General features: G+C 43.3%; 1 protein-coding gene across 1 annotated transcript in view; it reads right to left on the reverse strand.

Annotated features, from left to right (window-relative positions):
* Positions 1-16803, reverse strand: part of NFATC2 (nuclear factor of activated T cells 2) — a 139427-nt gene that overhangs the window by 71082 nt on the left and 51542 nt on the right. The window lies entirely within an intron of this gene.

The following is a 16803-nucleotide window of genomic DNA, read 5'->3' on the forward strand; positions in this document are numbered from 1 at the left end:
CATTGGGTGATTAAAAATCCACTTCTAAATAAGTATTTTCCAGAACCAACCATTTAGTGATTATCACAATTAATCATTCGTGCAATTTTGGGAACTTTTTGTTTTTAAATTTAGGGCACTTATAATATTCACACAGCTGGTCCACAAGACTGCCAGTTAAGAGAATCGTTTGAGATTACTTTCACAGAAGTTGCTTATTTCTTCCACATGGTCTGCTTGATTAATCACTTTTTGTAAATAGTCAGGGTCTGGATGAGTTCATAACTGGATTGGCCACTTTAGAGATTTATACTTCTGAAAACTCAGATAAATTATATCTAGCAAGCACAAAAAAAATTAAACCAAAATACATCTACAGCATTCAAAGGAAAATAAGCTTAACTACCATCTTTGAGGGCATTTGTGCTGAGCTGATTCTGGGATTGGACATTGTGATGGGAGCTTCAATGTAGCTTGACGAATGTGCTTCAAATATGCACATTCCGTTGTAGAAGCTTAAGCTTAGCCAATAAAACAATTCCCATATTCAGGTTTATTGTTAAAGAAAACAGATCATTACAAGAATAGCAGCATATGTTTAAAAATATAGCTAATGTATATTTTTTAAATATAACATTTCTCGGTGTTTCAGCTTCACTTAGTTCAGTGGGGCTTACTTCCAAGTAAGTGTACATAGAATTGCAGCCCTAGACTGAGTCAGATCACAGGTCTGTCAAGCCTTTTATTTCCTGGTTCTGACTAGCAGCAACTCTCTGGGGAGAGGTAGGTCTACTGGATCTACTTTGTGAGAACCTCCTGAATGAAGAAGCAGAAAACCAAACTCTGAATCTTTTCACAGACAGCCAAACATTACATTAAACTACTTTTTGTTGAAAAGCAGTACAGGGTGTCCTGTGTTATCCGTGGGAGGTTCTGTTCCAAGACCCCTTGCAAATAAGAAAACCCACAGATAAAATCGGTGGTTCTTGGGGCTCTCTAAGCTGTGCTCCCATCATCTCCAGAGGGTGCTCTTAGGGCCGGTGAGTGTGTTCTGAGGTCCAGGGAGCCTCGCTGGGCCTCAGAAGGCATTATAAGGGCCTAAAATGTCACTTCTGGTTTTCCCCAAAAGTCAGAGTGACTTACTAAGACTTCCTGAAGGTCTTTGAAGGTGTTCCGAGGGCTGGAGAGGCCAAGGATAGCCCCCAAGCCCCCAGAATACCTTCTTGAGGAAATGGGCACACAGCTCCCGTCTCCTCCAGAGGGTCCGCGTCAGGCTGACCCTGGGCGTTCAGGACTTGTGGATAATCAAATCCTTGGGTCCTGAATCCGCCGGTAATGTGGGCCCAGTGTATATAAACATATAATAATAATGCTGCACTGCTCAATACTAGACGGTGTGGACAAGCAACAAGGGAGGGCTACTGCCTTCATGTTCAGCTTGTAAACTTCCTCAAAGCATCTGGTTAGGCACTATCAGTCTCTTCTTATGTTCCCAAAGAAGGTGGTACATTGTTTGAAAATTGAAAGCTAGTAATGAAGTCTGCTACGCAGATTCCAATATAAAAGTGAGATCCCACTTTGAGCTATGCACCTCCATGCTTACATACTGCAGTGCTTGTCAAAAGTACTTTTAAGTCCTTTGAAACCTCCACAGAAACATGCGTTTGCAAACTGTCCTATGTGCATTCTGCTGCAATCTCTAATATCAGTGGGTAGCACATGAGAAACAATGTACCATCTTTGTACAACAAGAACACAAAGACATAATTTCTAGTAATATAATTATGAAACTTGCACTTTTTGAAGTTTTCCACCAGAAGATGTCTTTTTTAAGCAGGGTGGCTTTTTGTTGATGGCATTTGAGATTTTATTAACATTAACTATGAAAAAAAAATGCAGTTCAGGACAGAGTTGCCTTTGTGAAATATAACTAATCATACCCAGATGGAAGCTGTGCACCATTTAAGGACCCTTGCAGATTAAAATCAGTAGACTGAGATAGCAAGCACATACCCTACCAAAAAAGAATCTGCCCATCTGGCAAGGTTACTACATGGGAGATCATGGCCAATACTGACAGATGTGTCCTTGGTATTCCAGTATCACAGAAAACAGATGAACCTGCCAACAACTCTGAAACAGTGGATGATTTAAAAAAAAAAAAAAGTTGCATGCCTACAGAATTATCCACCAGATCGGAGAGTTCTGCTGTTCACTCACGCACAGAAAACAGCAGCAAATTGGAATTTTAATCTGTTTTTAAACTGAAGTTACAGATTGAGTCTCGTTATTCTCGAGGGTTCTGTTCCCAGGACTCACGTGGATGGCAAAAAACACACTATAGCAAATCAATTTAAAAAACAAAGTTTCTTTGCTCCGGTGATTTAAAAACAGCCTTGATGACCTTTGCAATGCACACAGAGGCAATCAGTCTCTCTCCAGGCGCTTAGGCTTCACTAGGAGGCAGCAATCTCTCCCTTCACCAGGAGCCCCAGTGAGGGGGAAAGAATTGAGGAGGTGATAATCACTGCCATTTAGCCTTCTTTCATGTGCTCAGGGGGAAGGGAGGAGTGAAGCCTGCAGAGAGAATGATGGATGGACTGTCAGTGGGCTGCCCTCTCTGGCATTATTAAAGGACTGTTTTCCTTTAATTTAAAGGGCTCTTCTCATCAGCTCTGAGATAGAAAAATCTATGGATACTTAGGTTATATCTGTAATCACTTGTATGACTGTCTTTGCAACAGTAAAAAGCAGTTTTTAAAACTGTGATTTTAAAGGCGTGCATTTTTTCCCCCTCTCCAGGAATCAGCATATCCCTTCTCATTTGCAGTGGCCATTCGTGTTGAGTCAAATCCATGTATAAAAAATCTGCATATAAAAGGTTGGACCTGTACTTTCAAAGTGTCAAGCCGAAAGCTACATAGATGCTGGAGTTGCTCGCCTAACCTGTTGGTCGCATATGATTTCCTAATCCACTTTCAGAGGCGATGTCTGCCCACTTGTGCTTGATGCATATTTAGAAATGCCCTTCCTTCCTTCCTTCCTTCCTTCCTGACAAAAACTCTGTGATGCGGACATTTTTCTGCTGACTTTGATATTTATGTATATTTTATGCTTCTGGGTTCCAAATACTGTTACCCACCCTGAAGTTTCTCTTTTAAATTCTATTTTCAGGTTCTAATTTCTTCCCCACCAAACAGGAAAGGAAAAAAAAAAAAGCAATGAAAGGGAACCTGAAAGGGGGGGAGGGTCTGCTTCAGTGCATCAGTAGTCCACACTACGTTCTCACCCACAAAAGGAGCAATGTGAACAGATAAACTGGACATAATTAAGATTGGGATTGTTTTCTTTTGCACGCAGTAAATTCACTGTGAGGCTCCGGATAGGTGAACTGCAGGTAGTAATTTCACACTATTCCTTCTCTTCCCCTTAGGGGCTGGCACTCCATAAAGCAGACCTATAGCTACTGTACTTTATGAGCCCTGTGTAAACAGAGCACTGTTGACTTATCCAGTTGGGATGTTTACTTTCAATAGCACAGCCAATGACATAATGCAGGAAAGTAACTGCTAAACGAACCACTCGCTTTTGCCTTGAAACTGCATGTTAACCCCGCTAATGGTGCTGGGGGGGGAGGAATGAGGGGATTTGCTTATTTTATTTGACTACTTGCTTATCAAGATGGTACACGTCTTACAGTACAGCCAGCAGTAGAAGAGAAACAAAAAAAGGAACAATGGTTATCAGGGGTCTGCTGTGTTTGCTTCCTGAGCCTCATAATTGCAAGAGAAAGGGACTGAGATGAGGAAGCCAAAGAATTTGGCTCAGATACAGGCAAGCAAGAAGCCAGTGGCTCTGAACAAAAAACCCACCAGAAGTGTTATGCTGCTTCAGAGAAATGGTCCATCTAGTTTGGTGTTCTTTATACTATGGTGTCAACTGAGAGTCATGGGAAAGCTTGCATGCAGGGCACAACAGCAGTAACCAAAGCTGCATGAACATAAGAATTACCGTATGTAATTAAACCAAAAGGTCATCTAGTAGTCCAGTGGGGCCACTGTGCTAGTCTGTCACAGCTGACACAAGGAGTCTTGTAACACCTTAAAGCAGCCATTTTCAGCCACTGTGCCATGGCACACTGATGTGCCACAGATGGTCTGCAGGTGTGCCGCAGGACTTTGGGGGAGGATCATTTGTTAGTAGGGCCACTGGGGAACGTGAGCCCTGCTGTCTGGGCAGTGTGCTTTGTTCATTGTCAAAAAACTAATGGTATGCCTTGACAATTTTAGTGCCTTGTCAGTGTGCCGTGACATGAAAAAGGTTGAATACAGCTGCCTTAAAGACTAACCAATTTATTTTATGCATACATGTATGTACATACATGCACACAGAGGGATAAAGAAACAGGCAAAAAAGTTGGGGTCAAAGGCTAAGAGATTTTAGCCTTTGCATAATAATGGAAAGTACAGGCGTATCCGTGGGGGTTCTGTTCCGGAAACCTCTGCAGATACTGGAAATGGCAAATACTGGGGACGCCCCTGCCCTCCAGAGACTCTTCTGAGTCCTGCAGAGGCTGCTCGTATCTGACTGCAGCCTCTATAGGTCTTAGAATGGCCGTTTAGGCCAAAAAAAAGTGACTTCGTTTTACAAAAAAAACCTGGAAACAACGTTTTTATGCCTTTAAAAGGTATTATGAGAGCGGGGAAGCCCTCAGTGGATGTGAAACCGCAGATATTGGATCCGTGGTTCGGGGAGGTCCCCCGTACAGTGATGATTCTCAACAGCAGTAATAGTTAAAGCAGTTGCTCTGGCTATGCTGAGTTGATCAAAGTACTGAGGAGGAATGTTGGCTACCTTTAGAGCCTGACTTGTTAATAGAGGGTTGTTCGTATGCAAAACCATTAGATTTGGCTGAACTAAGTTATTAAACAATGTAACGAGAAACAAAAGCATCATCTTTATTGAAACCAAATTGAATATAAATTTCCTGATAAATTCTAGTTCAGCAGTTTCCAGCACCTTTCCCCCATAATGACCAACCAGATGCCATTATGAGAAGTCTACAAGCATAATTTGAAGGCATAATGCTATCCCACAATTGCTCCTCTGCAACTAATAGTCAGAGACAAGTGGTACTGCCTCTGACCCTGGAGGTAGCTTGAAGTCAAAATGACTAGCAGCCATTGATAGCCATTGATAGCTTTGAACTGGTTTAAAAGCCATCTAGGCTAGTGGCCCATCACCACATCTTGTAGCAGCACATTCCACAGACTAATTACGCTCTTTGTGAAGGAGTATGTCAATCCTGAATGTTCTTGTCAATCAGTTTCATCGGATGACCCCCAGATTCTAGCATTGTGGGAGAGACAAGAATCATGTTCTATCTTTCATGAGTAATTTGTACAACAAAAACAACAAATAATTTTATTGAATTAAAAAAAAAATCCGCATTTGGGTAATCCACATTCTTCCTCCCAAAATGCTGACTCCTGCTCTCTGCAGAAAATATGCAAGTTTGCATAATTTGTCTTGCAGCCCATTCCTAAGTGGGTCTGCTCAAAAGTAAGTCCCATTATGTTCAGTGGGGCTTGCTCCCAAGAAAGTGTGCATAGGATTGTAGCCCTAGTCTTGCTTCTTGTGGGAAGAAACAAGGCAGATATGCTGAAGGGGAAACATTATTCAGCTACCCTTCTCACCTCCATCTTGTAGAAACCCATTACTGCCCATGAATTTGGGAAGTTAACACAATGCACCTCTTGAAGTGAGTCAACTCAAGTTCAAGAAAACCCTAATACCTGGAGATTACTATCCACACAGCCAGACAGCAGATCGCCTCCCACCCACTAAAAGCATTAATGATCCCTGAGCCAGGTGATTGATCATTCACAGAACATGGTGAGGCCGGTTCATGCAAATAAACATTCCCACAAGGTAAAAAGCACCTTATGCATGCAGGCTTTCCTACCACAGGCAGCAATTTCTAGCACTTTCATGCGATATTCATGTTCTAGTGATTTTCATGTGATGGAATTGTCAAGGGCTGACAGCTCCCTGAGACACAGCCTTCTGCACAGTAGCCAGACCAAGGTCCTACCTCACAAGTGCATCCTGAATCCGAGCTATAAATTTTTTTTTAAGAGACAGGTGTGCAAATCAGGTGTAGAGATATAGGAAGACCTATAATCTCACATGAGGTATTAAAATGAGAGATGCCCCACTTCTGTTTGTTTGTTTTTTTCCTTCAAGGGAAAAAGCAATGTTAAGGTGGAGTGGCATGTTCAAGATTCTCTACATAAAAAATAGCACATGCCATGCTATGGATTGGCCACCTCTGTACAAGTCCACATGGCTAGGTGAAAGAAAATAAGTATTTTAGATAGTTGTAAGAATATTTGCACAAGGCGCAGAATTAAAGTTGAGCTTGCTCAGGCTTTTTACTATGAAGTCATGTTTTTCTTATGTTTCCTAAGAAGCAGATGGACATCTGGTCTGAACCAGCAGAGTTCCTCTTATAATCAAACCAAAAGAGCCATCTAGTGTAGCTCTTTTTCTGATCGTGGTCATACAGGTGCTTTCAGGATGTCCACTAGCAGGGGCTGAAGGCAATAGCTCTTCCCTGTTCTTCGCTCCCCAGCAACTGGTATCCAAAGACAGCAGGCATATGGAGATTGCATTTAGCTATTATAAACAACCATTTATAGACCAACTTCAGCACGTTTGATTGATTTCCTTTAAAAGCCATAGAAGGTAGAGCCAATGTCCAACTGTTCCTGTGTACCAGAGATAATCTCTATAGTTTGATACTTGCCCCTAGTAAATCACTGATCTTTATTTTATACCTGTCTTTGCCTTATTAAAATGATTAGTGTGGGTTCTCCCAAGTTGTAATTCTTTAGGATTCGGCTTCCTCCCAAAGGTCTCCAACATTAAGTATCCCACCTTCACCTTCACCTGCTGGTTGTTAATGCACCCATTTGATGAAAGCTTTCCAGTCAAACTTAGGCACTATCCATCAGCCTGCTTGTACTTTTACTGCCCACCTTTGTTCTCCCATATTGTTTTATTCCCTTTTTATTTAGACTTTTAGGGTCCAATCCTATCCAATTTTCTAGTGCACTGCATCCTATAGTGCGGAGGCAGTCACAGAGGCCTCCTCAAAGTATGGGAACATTTTGGGGTTGTACATCAAGGCAAGATTGTTGGGGTGGTACATCAATTTAGGGTGTAACGGGTTAGCAAGCCCCCGTTTTTTATCTATGGATATTAGATGGTGTTGGTGCACACATTTGGAGACACAGGGCCCAATCCTATCCAACTTTGCAGCACCATGGCAGCTGCACTGCAGCCCAAGGCAAGGGAATTAATATTTCCTTATCTTAAGGAGGCCTCCATGAAGGCCCCCTTCACAGGATGCAGTACACATCTGACTAGCATGATTTCATCACTGCTGGAAAGTTGGATAGGATTGGGCCCACAAAGAGGGAAAGCTGTCTAACCAGGCCCAAAATCTTTGCAAATTCTAATTAGTTGTCTTTTCTAAAAAGCTCCTAGAGCCAGATAGGCACTTGGATTTCTAAATCCAGCTTTCATGTAAAAAAGGCAACATTCTAGTCTACATTGTTATGGAAAGAAATTTAGTCTACTTTGTAAGTTGAACTAGTAAAACATTTTGTAAGACTTTGGCAAATGTTTTTAACATTCCGCTCCCTCCAATCCTGCCCTAACATCATGTGGTCTAGAAACATTCCTTTTAAAAAGCGTCTGCTGACTTCTCAATAAGCCAGATGATTGAGCTCTGTGCCCTATTCGCTTACCCAAACTTTTCCTGGAGTACCACCATTTTGTACTGACATTTCCTGCCATGATGCCAATCCTCACAACCCCTCCCTCCCACAGAATTCAGAACCAGCCATACAAATAGGGTGCACTTATGCAAAATCTGTCCATTTGCATCTATCCAACTGACTTGCATCACTCATTCTAAGAAGGGAATTTGACCTTGCTTGGCACAAAACTTTATGAGAACAGTCATAAAATTAAAATAATGTGACATTTAAATACACACACACTTTTCAGAAGTTGCTGGTGTAGCTGCTGAAAGTGCAAAGTATCCACAGTTATGACTGAGAGCAGCAGACAGATGAATCTCCTGGGAGTCACAAGGATGGTTCTTTGCTGTGCTTTAACCAGCCCTCTAGCCTACAGTTGAGGATCTACCAGCTGGCTTTCTTAGTTGCAGGAAAGCCATAGAGGGTCTGCCAAGATTAAGGCATTTTTTACACTGACTGCTTCTTTCCACTGTACTTACTACGGCACCATAAAGGCAGAATATCTAATTTTATGGGAAAACTGAGTTGGAGAGGGGGAAAGAAATAAAAGGAAACTTCCAAGGAAGCAGATTAAAAGGAAACAAAACAGCTGACCCCAGATTCACTGGCCTAAAATAACTTTGCAAAAAATAGGAAACATCAAAATTAATCTGATTGATTCTTTGTAGAAAGGAAAAAACATATTATTGCCTTAAAAATATTTATAGCAAGAAAAGGTTTGCCAGACAGATTCTGTGTGTGCGCGCGCGCACGTGTGTGTGCGTGTGCGCGCGCGCCAAGGAGGGCAAAAAAACAACTGGATCAACTTAGGATCAACTTAACTTTTAGTTGTAAAGCGGTATATAAATACAGTTAATAATAGTTAATAACTTAAGGGTGGAAATATTTATTCATTTAAAAGACTTTTATTCCACCTTTCTCAAGTAAATGCAGATTCCCAGCTGTGTCTCTAACCTGCAGCTCTAACATGGGAGTAGTGAGTGGGACATTTGCAGAGAAAAATGAGAGATCAAGAGGGAGATGCTATAAACCATTTCTGCAGCCACTACCATATGTCTCCTCTGCAAATGCTCTCAAGCCATTTTCTTACTGTCTTGTTCATAGCTCACCTCTAAAACAGGAATTGAGGCAGGGGATGGTTCAGCCACATCTTCCACCTGTTGTTCCTCTCTTGCAAATTCTACCCCCTACACTGGTCTTAACTGGCAGGCATGTATTCAGTTGAATCAAGCCCAACAGCACATCTCTTGCCTGGAAGCTCTGCTCCATACATAGAGGTATGTTATTATTGATTACTTAAAGGGGTGGGAAGGTACTCTGCACATACTAGTTCAGCTAGAGAACAGTTCTGCCAGACCAAGTCATTTAACCAGTTTGCGCCAACTCCAGCAGAAATCTAACTATACTAGCTTGCAAAATGTTCTTTTAATTCATCTACTGTTGAATATGGTTTGAGTTAGCCTTTTTGAGCTACCCAGCTACTGTAGATTTCCATAAATTCATCAGACAGCAAAAAACAGGGAGGGGAGAGAGAGAGAGAGAGAGAGAGAGAGAGAGAGAGCGCATGATATAGTGCAGTGTTTCTCAAACTATGGGTCTGGACCCACTAGGTGGGTCGCGAGCCAATTTCAGGTGGGTCCCCATTCATTTCAATATTTTATTTTTAATATATTAGACTTGATGCTACCATGGTCTGTGACTGCATTTGGGGAAATGTTACAGAACTGTACTTTTAACAAGCTACTATGTAATGTGTTGGCACCCTTCAGTCTCGGAAGACTATGGTGTCACGCTCTGAATGGTGGTTCTGGAACAGAGTGTCCTCTCCAGTGCGCAAAGCATGGGTAAAGTAGGTATGGAGGATAGGCTGTTACCCATGCAGCAAATCCCGCTCTCCACGTCGCTGAAATGGTCCAATGGAAAGGCAGAGGCCAATACAGTTGGTTCCAGCAGCGTCGCAGGAGTTGCCAGAACGTGACTGTGTTCAGCCATGAACTGCCTCAGGGACTCCGGCTCCGGCTTTTGCCTCCGGTTTTGCTTCCGGTTGACTCCTGAAGCCTTTTCCATAACTGGATGTAGCCACAAGGCAGTGGAGGTTTGGGATCAGAGTTTTCCTTCTCTCAGATGAGCTGCCTTCCCAGGGTGACGAGTCCCATCTACCCGGTGGCTGTTTAGTCGCCTCTTACGACAAGTACAGCCAAACTGAGGGCCTATTCTTATCCCCAGCCCCCAGGGGATATGTAAACTCATATCCATATATCATATCATAAACATATATCATATGTAAACTCATACCGAGGGGATATGTAAACTCTTTTAACAATGACAGTCAATGGAACTTACTCCTGGGTAACTGTGGGTAGAATTGCAGCCTAGGATTGTTAAAAAACTTCCTATTTGATGATGTCACTTCCGGTCATGACATCACTTCCAGTGGGTCCTGACAAGATTCTCATTCTAAAAAGTGGGTCCCGGTGCTAAATGTGTGACAACCACTGAATAGTGTATAGAGAGAGTTAAACAAAAAGGGGGGGGAGCCCTATTCAAATCTACACTCAGCCATGAGCTAAGCATCATTTTGCAGTGACTACTCTTCTAAATAAGATATCTTATATGCCAATAAAGGTATTATTGTATTGTAATAAGATATCTTTCTGTGAGAATTGAGTTTTTTTCTGGATTAAATTTTTTTTTTTAATACTGGGTTCCTTAACAAATTCCTGTTTACACCTAATTACTGGACTGTCTCTTGGTCCAAAAATCTCCAGCTTTGCATGTATGTCAGCATATGAGGCCCCTTTGCAAGCATAGCTAGTTACTCAGCATGTCTTTTAAGGAAGTTATTCCAAACCCTTGTAATCACCCTTCAAGTTATTAAGGGCTGCATCCCTTCATATGCAGTATAATACAGTGGGATATGACACACACATCCCCAAGCCAGGTCTCACTTTATTGCAGCTGCAGATCAGTGCCTTACAATAGCAGTTGCCAGGTGCTCTGTTGCTAGCATCCATCTCAAGGGAGCAGCAATTGGTGAGAACAAAAGCTTAGCTAACTCAAAGCTACTATTTCATGCTGTTTTCCCTAAGGGATGTTATAAGCTGCTCCTGCAACCTGCAAGATGGATCCTGCAAAGAGAACTTATTGTCAAAAATTATCATCAGCTGCAATAGTAGACAAGTAAAGCACCCATAAATACTGACTGTGGAGTTGGGAGAGGATTCCCCTGCTTGTCGAATTTCAAAGCTAATAGGTCTCAGTTCTATGAATCTGCCTGTGGACTCAAGATCTGCAAGGCATTCACCTCTGTGCCCCAATTTACAAATTCCTGAGACATATTTCAACAGATCTTCTCTAGCTAGTTGGGTTTAATTAAAGCCATTTTTCACACTACTGCACTGAGAACGAATATGGAAATCAGGAAGAATCACCAAAGTGTTTCACACCCAAGTGTGAAAGAGTCAAGTGCAACCTATATAACCATTATTTTGCAAATTAAAGAGATGCCAGAGCTCAACATCTATGGAAGCTGTGCTGACAGCCTAGAACAGGGGTGCCCAAACCCCAGCCCGGGGGCCACTTGCGGACCTCCGGGGCTCCCAATCTGGCCCACGGGGAGCCCCCAGTCTCCAATGAGCCTCTGGCCCTCCAGAGACAAGTCTCCGGCCCGATGCAACTGCTCTCAGTGTGAGGATGACTGTTCGGCCTCTCACCTGAGCTGTGAGATGAGGGCTCCCTCACCTACTTGCTGTTTCACGTCTGTAATGCAGCAGTGGCAGTGAAGGAAAGGCCGGCCTTGCTTTGTGCAAGGCCTTTTATAGGGCTTAAGCTATTGCAAGACCTTCATTTCATTCATTCATATAAGTTCCATCTCTAATGAATTCATTTATGTAAATTTATTCAAATTTTAAATGTAAATTAATTCTTCCCCCCCCCCCCGACACAGTGTCAGAGAGATGATGTGGCCCTCCTGCCAAGATGTTTGGACACCCCTGTTCTAGAAACACCTCCTTGCTCATAACAGGAGAGTGGAGGGTAGCTGTTTTCAGCTGAGATTGTTGCAATGAACGGAAGGGTCCACTTTTTACTATGTAGTGATAACCAGTGAAATACCAGGTGATCAGGTTGAAACACTCCTGATTCTCTAAAGAAAGGAATCCAGACACAACGGTAATTCAAGTGGTGAGCTTTATCTTGGGATACACTGTTTCCCAAACTGTTGGTCAGGACCTGATCTTTCTCGGTGAGTGCTGAGCAGAGCCTTCAATGTAAACAGAGGTGATGGCAAGATGAAATACGAATTGCCTCAAGCCCTAGGCTTTTAAAAAATCAGATAGCTGCTTATTACCCTGCAAACAGCTCAGTTTTACCCTGGAGTTTGCAAGTTAGCCAATAATTGTCCTGCAAATCTCAACAGCAATTTGCAACTGCAAGGGGTGAAGTCCTTGCAGAGGAATTAGCAACTATCTTGCAAACTGCAGGAGCTAACTGCCCTGCAAAAAGCTCAGCTACTACTCAACAAGTAGAGATTAAAGGCGGGTTCGATTCCACCATAGAATCTCTGAGGGTTAAATTACCAGGCCTCAGGAGTGATGTAATACTGGGGGCTTACTATTGTCCTCCAGACCAGAAACTGGAAGGGGACCTTGAAATGAGGAAACCGATCAGGGAGGTGACAAGGAGGGCAGGGTTGTAATCATGGGGAACTTCAATTATCCTTATATAGACTGGGTCAATTTGTGTTCTGGTCACGAAAAGGAGACCAGATTCCTTGACATGTTAAATGACTGTGCCTTAGAGCAGCTAGTCATGGAGCCCACCAGAGGACAGATGACTCTGGATTTAATATTGTGCTGTACTCAGGACCTGGTTAGAGATGTCAATGTTACGGAGCCATTGGGGAACAGTGATCATGTTGTGATCCATTTCGACATGCACATCGGGGGAAGAATACCAGGCAAATCTCTCACAAAAACCCTTGACTTCCAACGAGCGGACTTCCCTCAAATGAGGAGGCTGGTTAGAAGGAGGTTGAAAAGGAAGGTAAAAAGATTTCAATCTCTCCAGAGTGCATGGAGGCTGCTTAAAACATCAGTAAGAGAGGCCCAGCGGAAGTGTATACCGCAAAGGAAGAAGGGCTCCACTAAATCCAGGAGGGTGTCCGCATGGCTAACCAGCCAAGTTAGAGAGGCTGTAAAGGGCAAGGAAGCTTCCTTCTGTAAATGAAAGTCTTGCCCTAATGAAGAGAATAAAAAGGAACATAAACTGTGGCAAAAGAAATGTAAGAAGGTGATACTGGAAGCCAAGCAAGACTATGAGGAATGCATGGCCAGCAGCATTAAGGGGAATAATAAAAGTTTCTTCAAATAAGTTAGAAGCAGGAAACCCGCCTGAGAAGCGGTTGGCCCTCTGGATGGTGAGGGAGGGAAAGGGGAGATAAAAGGAGACTTAGAGATGGCAGAAAAATTAAATAAGTTCTTTGCATCTGTCTTCACAGCAGAAGACCTCCGGCAAATACCGCTGCCCAAACGCCCCTCCTGACCAAGGAATTAAGTCAGATAGAGGTTGAAAGAGAAGATGTTTCAGACCTCATTGATAAATTAAAGATCAATAAGTCATCGGGCCCTGATGGCATCCACCCAAGAGTTATTAAGAAATTAAAGAATGAAGTTGCTGATCTCTTGACTAAAATATGCAACTTGTCCCTCAAAACGGCTATGGTGCCAGAGGATTGGAAGATAGCAAATGTCATACCAATCTTTAAAAAGGGAAAGAGGCGGGACACGAGAAACTAAAGGTTGGTCAGCCTAACATCTATACCGGGTAAGATGGTGGAATGCCTCGTAAAAGATAGAATCTCAAAACACACAGACAAACAGGCCTTGCTGAGGGAGAATCAGAATTGCTTCTGTAAGGGTAAGTCTTGCCTCACAAACCTTTTGGAATTCTTTGAAAAGGTCAACAGGCATGTGGATGCGGGAGAACCCGTGGACATTATCTATCTGAACTTTCAGAAGGTGTTCGACATGGTCCCTCACCAAAGGCTACTGAAAAAATTCCACAGTCAGGGAATTAGAGGGCGGGTCCTCTCGTGGATTGAGACCTGGTTGAAGACCAGGAAACAGAGAGTGGGTGGCAATGGGCAATTTTCACAATGGAGAGGGGTGAAAAGCGGTGTGCCCCAAGGATCTGTCCTGGGACCAGTGCTTTTCAACCTCTTCATAAATGACCTGGAGACAGGGGTGAGCAGTGAGGTGGCAAGTTTGCACATGACACCAAACTTTCCCGAGTGGTGAAGACCAGACGTGATTGTGAGGAGCTCCAGAAGGATCTCTCCAAACTGGCAGAATGGGCAGCAAAATGGCAGATGCGTTTCAATGTCAGTAAGTGTAAAGTCATGCACATTGGGGCAAAAAATCAAAACTTCACATATTGGCTGATGGGTTCTGAGCGGCCTGTGACAGATCAGGAGAGAGATCTTGGGGTGGTGGTGGACAGGTCGGTGAAAGTGTCGACCCAATGTGTGGCAGCAGTAAAGAAGGCCAATTTTATGCTTGGGATCATTAGAAAAGGTATTGAGAACAAAACGGCTAATATTATAATGCCGTTGTACAAATTGATGGTAAGGCCACACATGGAGTATTGTGTCCAGTTCTGGTCGCCACATCTCAAAAAGGACATAGTGGAAATGGAAAAGGTGCAAAAGAGAGCAACTAAGATGATTACTGGGCTGGGGCACCTTCCTTATGAGGAAAGGCTACGGCGTTTGGGCCTCTTCAGTCTAGAAAAGAGACGCCTGAGGGGGGACATGATTGAGACATACCAAATTATGCATGGGAAGGATAAAGTGGATAGAGAGATGCTCTTTACACTCTCACATAACACCAGAACCAGGGGACATCCACTAAAATTGAGTGTTGGGAGGGTTAGGACAGACAAAAGAAAATATTTCTTTACTCAGCATGTGGTCGGTCTGTGGAACTCCTTGCCACAGGATGTGGTGATGGCATCTGGCCTGGACACCTTTAAAAGGGGATTGGACAAGTTTCTGGAGGAAAAATCCATTATGGGTTACAAGCCATGATGTGTATGTGCAACTTCCTGATTTTAGAAATGGGCTATGTCAGAATGCCAGATGCAATGGAGGGCACCAGGATGAGGTCTCTTGTTATCTGGTGTGCTCCCTGGGGCATTTGGTGGGCCGCTGTGAGATACAGAAAGCTGGACTAGATGGGCCTATGGCCTGATCCAGTGGGGCTGTTCTTATGTTCTTAGTTTTTAAGCATTTGCAAATACAGCAGAACCTCTTTAAGTTGACCACCTAAGGGACTGGAGGAATTAGTCAACATAGGGGGGTGGTCAACATACGGGGGGGGGGGAAAAAGGCTATAGAAAATTAGGTCTAGAAAAACCCAAGGCTCTAGAAAATTAGATCAACTTAAGGAGGTGGTCATTATAGAGAGGTGGTCAACTTTGGAGGTTCTACTGTATAGAGATATAAATGTAGCTTAGTTGATGTCCCTTAAGAATTAAAAAAGAAAAAAAGAAACCATAAGATTTTTTTTATCATCTTTCTGGGGAGAAATGAGGAAGGAAGCACGGCATTCATTAAAGTTCATTAGGGCTGCCTTGTTAAGAGAAATGATCAATTTTTTGTAAACAAAATAAAAATATTACTTGTACATAATTTCTTTCTAGGGTTTTTTTTTTTTTTTAAGTCTTGTGCTGAGCAGATCCTCCAAGTGTAAACACAGGTGATAGCAAGTGTTCCAACAGAGTCGGTCTATTGTAGAGTATAGTTTTAAAAAGTGAGCCCCAGTGCTAAAACGTTTGGGAACCACTAATGGTTGGTTGGCAACCTTCAGTCTCGAAAGACTATGGTATAAGCCTACAGCACCCGGTATTCCCAGGCAGTCTCCCATCCAAATACTAACCAGGCCTGATGCTGCTTAGCTTCCAAGATCAGACCAACAGCTTCTCTGGAACCACTGAGCTGATAAATTTATATAATCATATTTTTTCTATATCTTTTCTTCTTAGAAAGGTGTGCATGTTTTCTCCTAGAATTTCCTATAATCCCACTTCCCAAGGAGCTACTTAAGACTGGTGTGCCCTTAGAGGGAGGCAGAAGAAGAGAGCCCAAGCTAGAGAACTCAGACTGTCAGCTTCTGAAGGGACAGTCACAGTTGTGAGACAACTCTGTTTTATCTTTGGTAATCTTTTGTTGTTGCTTTAGTACATTCACACTGTAAACTGGCTTGAATGTCTGGACAGAAGGGTGATCTATAAATGCAGTAAGTAACTAAACAAAATGTAACTTAGGGTACAATCCCTTATGCTGGCCCAGGAGGGTCGAAAATGTGCCGCAAAGCACTTTTGCGCCTCCTCATAAGACACAGGAATGCAGGCTGGCCCACAGAGGTTGAATCCAGTTTCCACGCCGGCTTAGGATAGAGACATGCGTCGGCCGAGCTTGGCTGACACAAGGCTGTGGGTGGGCGGGGAGGAGGCAGGAGGGGAGCGTTCTGGGGTGGGGGGGGAGGTAGGTGGAGGGTGGTCCTGGGGGCAGGCAGGGAGCAGGAGGCGGGGCTGGGACCTGGCTCTTATGCCGGATCCTAACCCCTGTTCCCAAGCAGCGCGGAACAGCTTCAAGACACTCTGCTGAGACCCATTGGGGCTGCAGTGGCTTACCTGGGAGTAAGGGAAAGAGTTTCCCCTTACCTCCAGCCGAGCCACTTTGGGGTCCTATCTTGCGCTGGATATAGCACAAGCCTCCTGGCCTGCCTGTTCCAGCGCAAGGTAGGATTGCGCTGCACATCAAACTGTCATAGGAAGGGACATTATCAATTCACAGTGAAGTTTAGGAGTACACGATGACAGTAAAACTGTAAGAACCACAGAAATTGAAGCCAAAGGTACTTCTTCACATGATGCATAAGCTAACTTGAGGAATTCACAACCAAAAGATGCGGTACTGGTTAAGCTGGATTTTAAT

The sequence above is a fragment of the Tiliqua scincoides genome, chromosome 4 (assembly GCF_035046505.1).
Source record: "Tiliqua scincoides isolate rTilSci1 chromosome 4, rTilSci1.hap2, whole genome shotgun sequence".
Lineage (NCBI taxonomy): Eukaryota > Metazoa > Chordata > Lepidosauria > Squamata > Scincidae > Tiliqua > Tiliqua scincoides.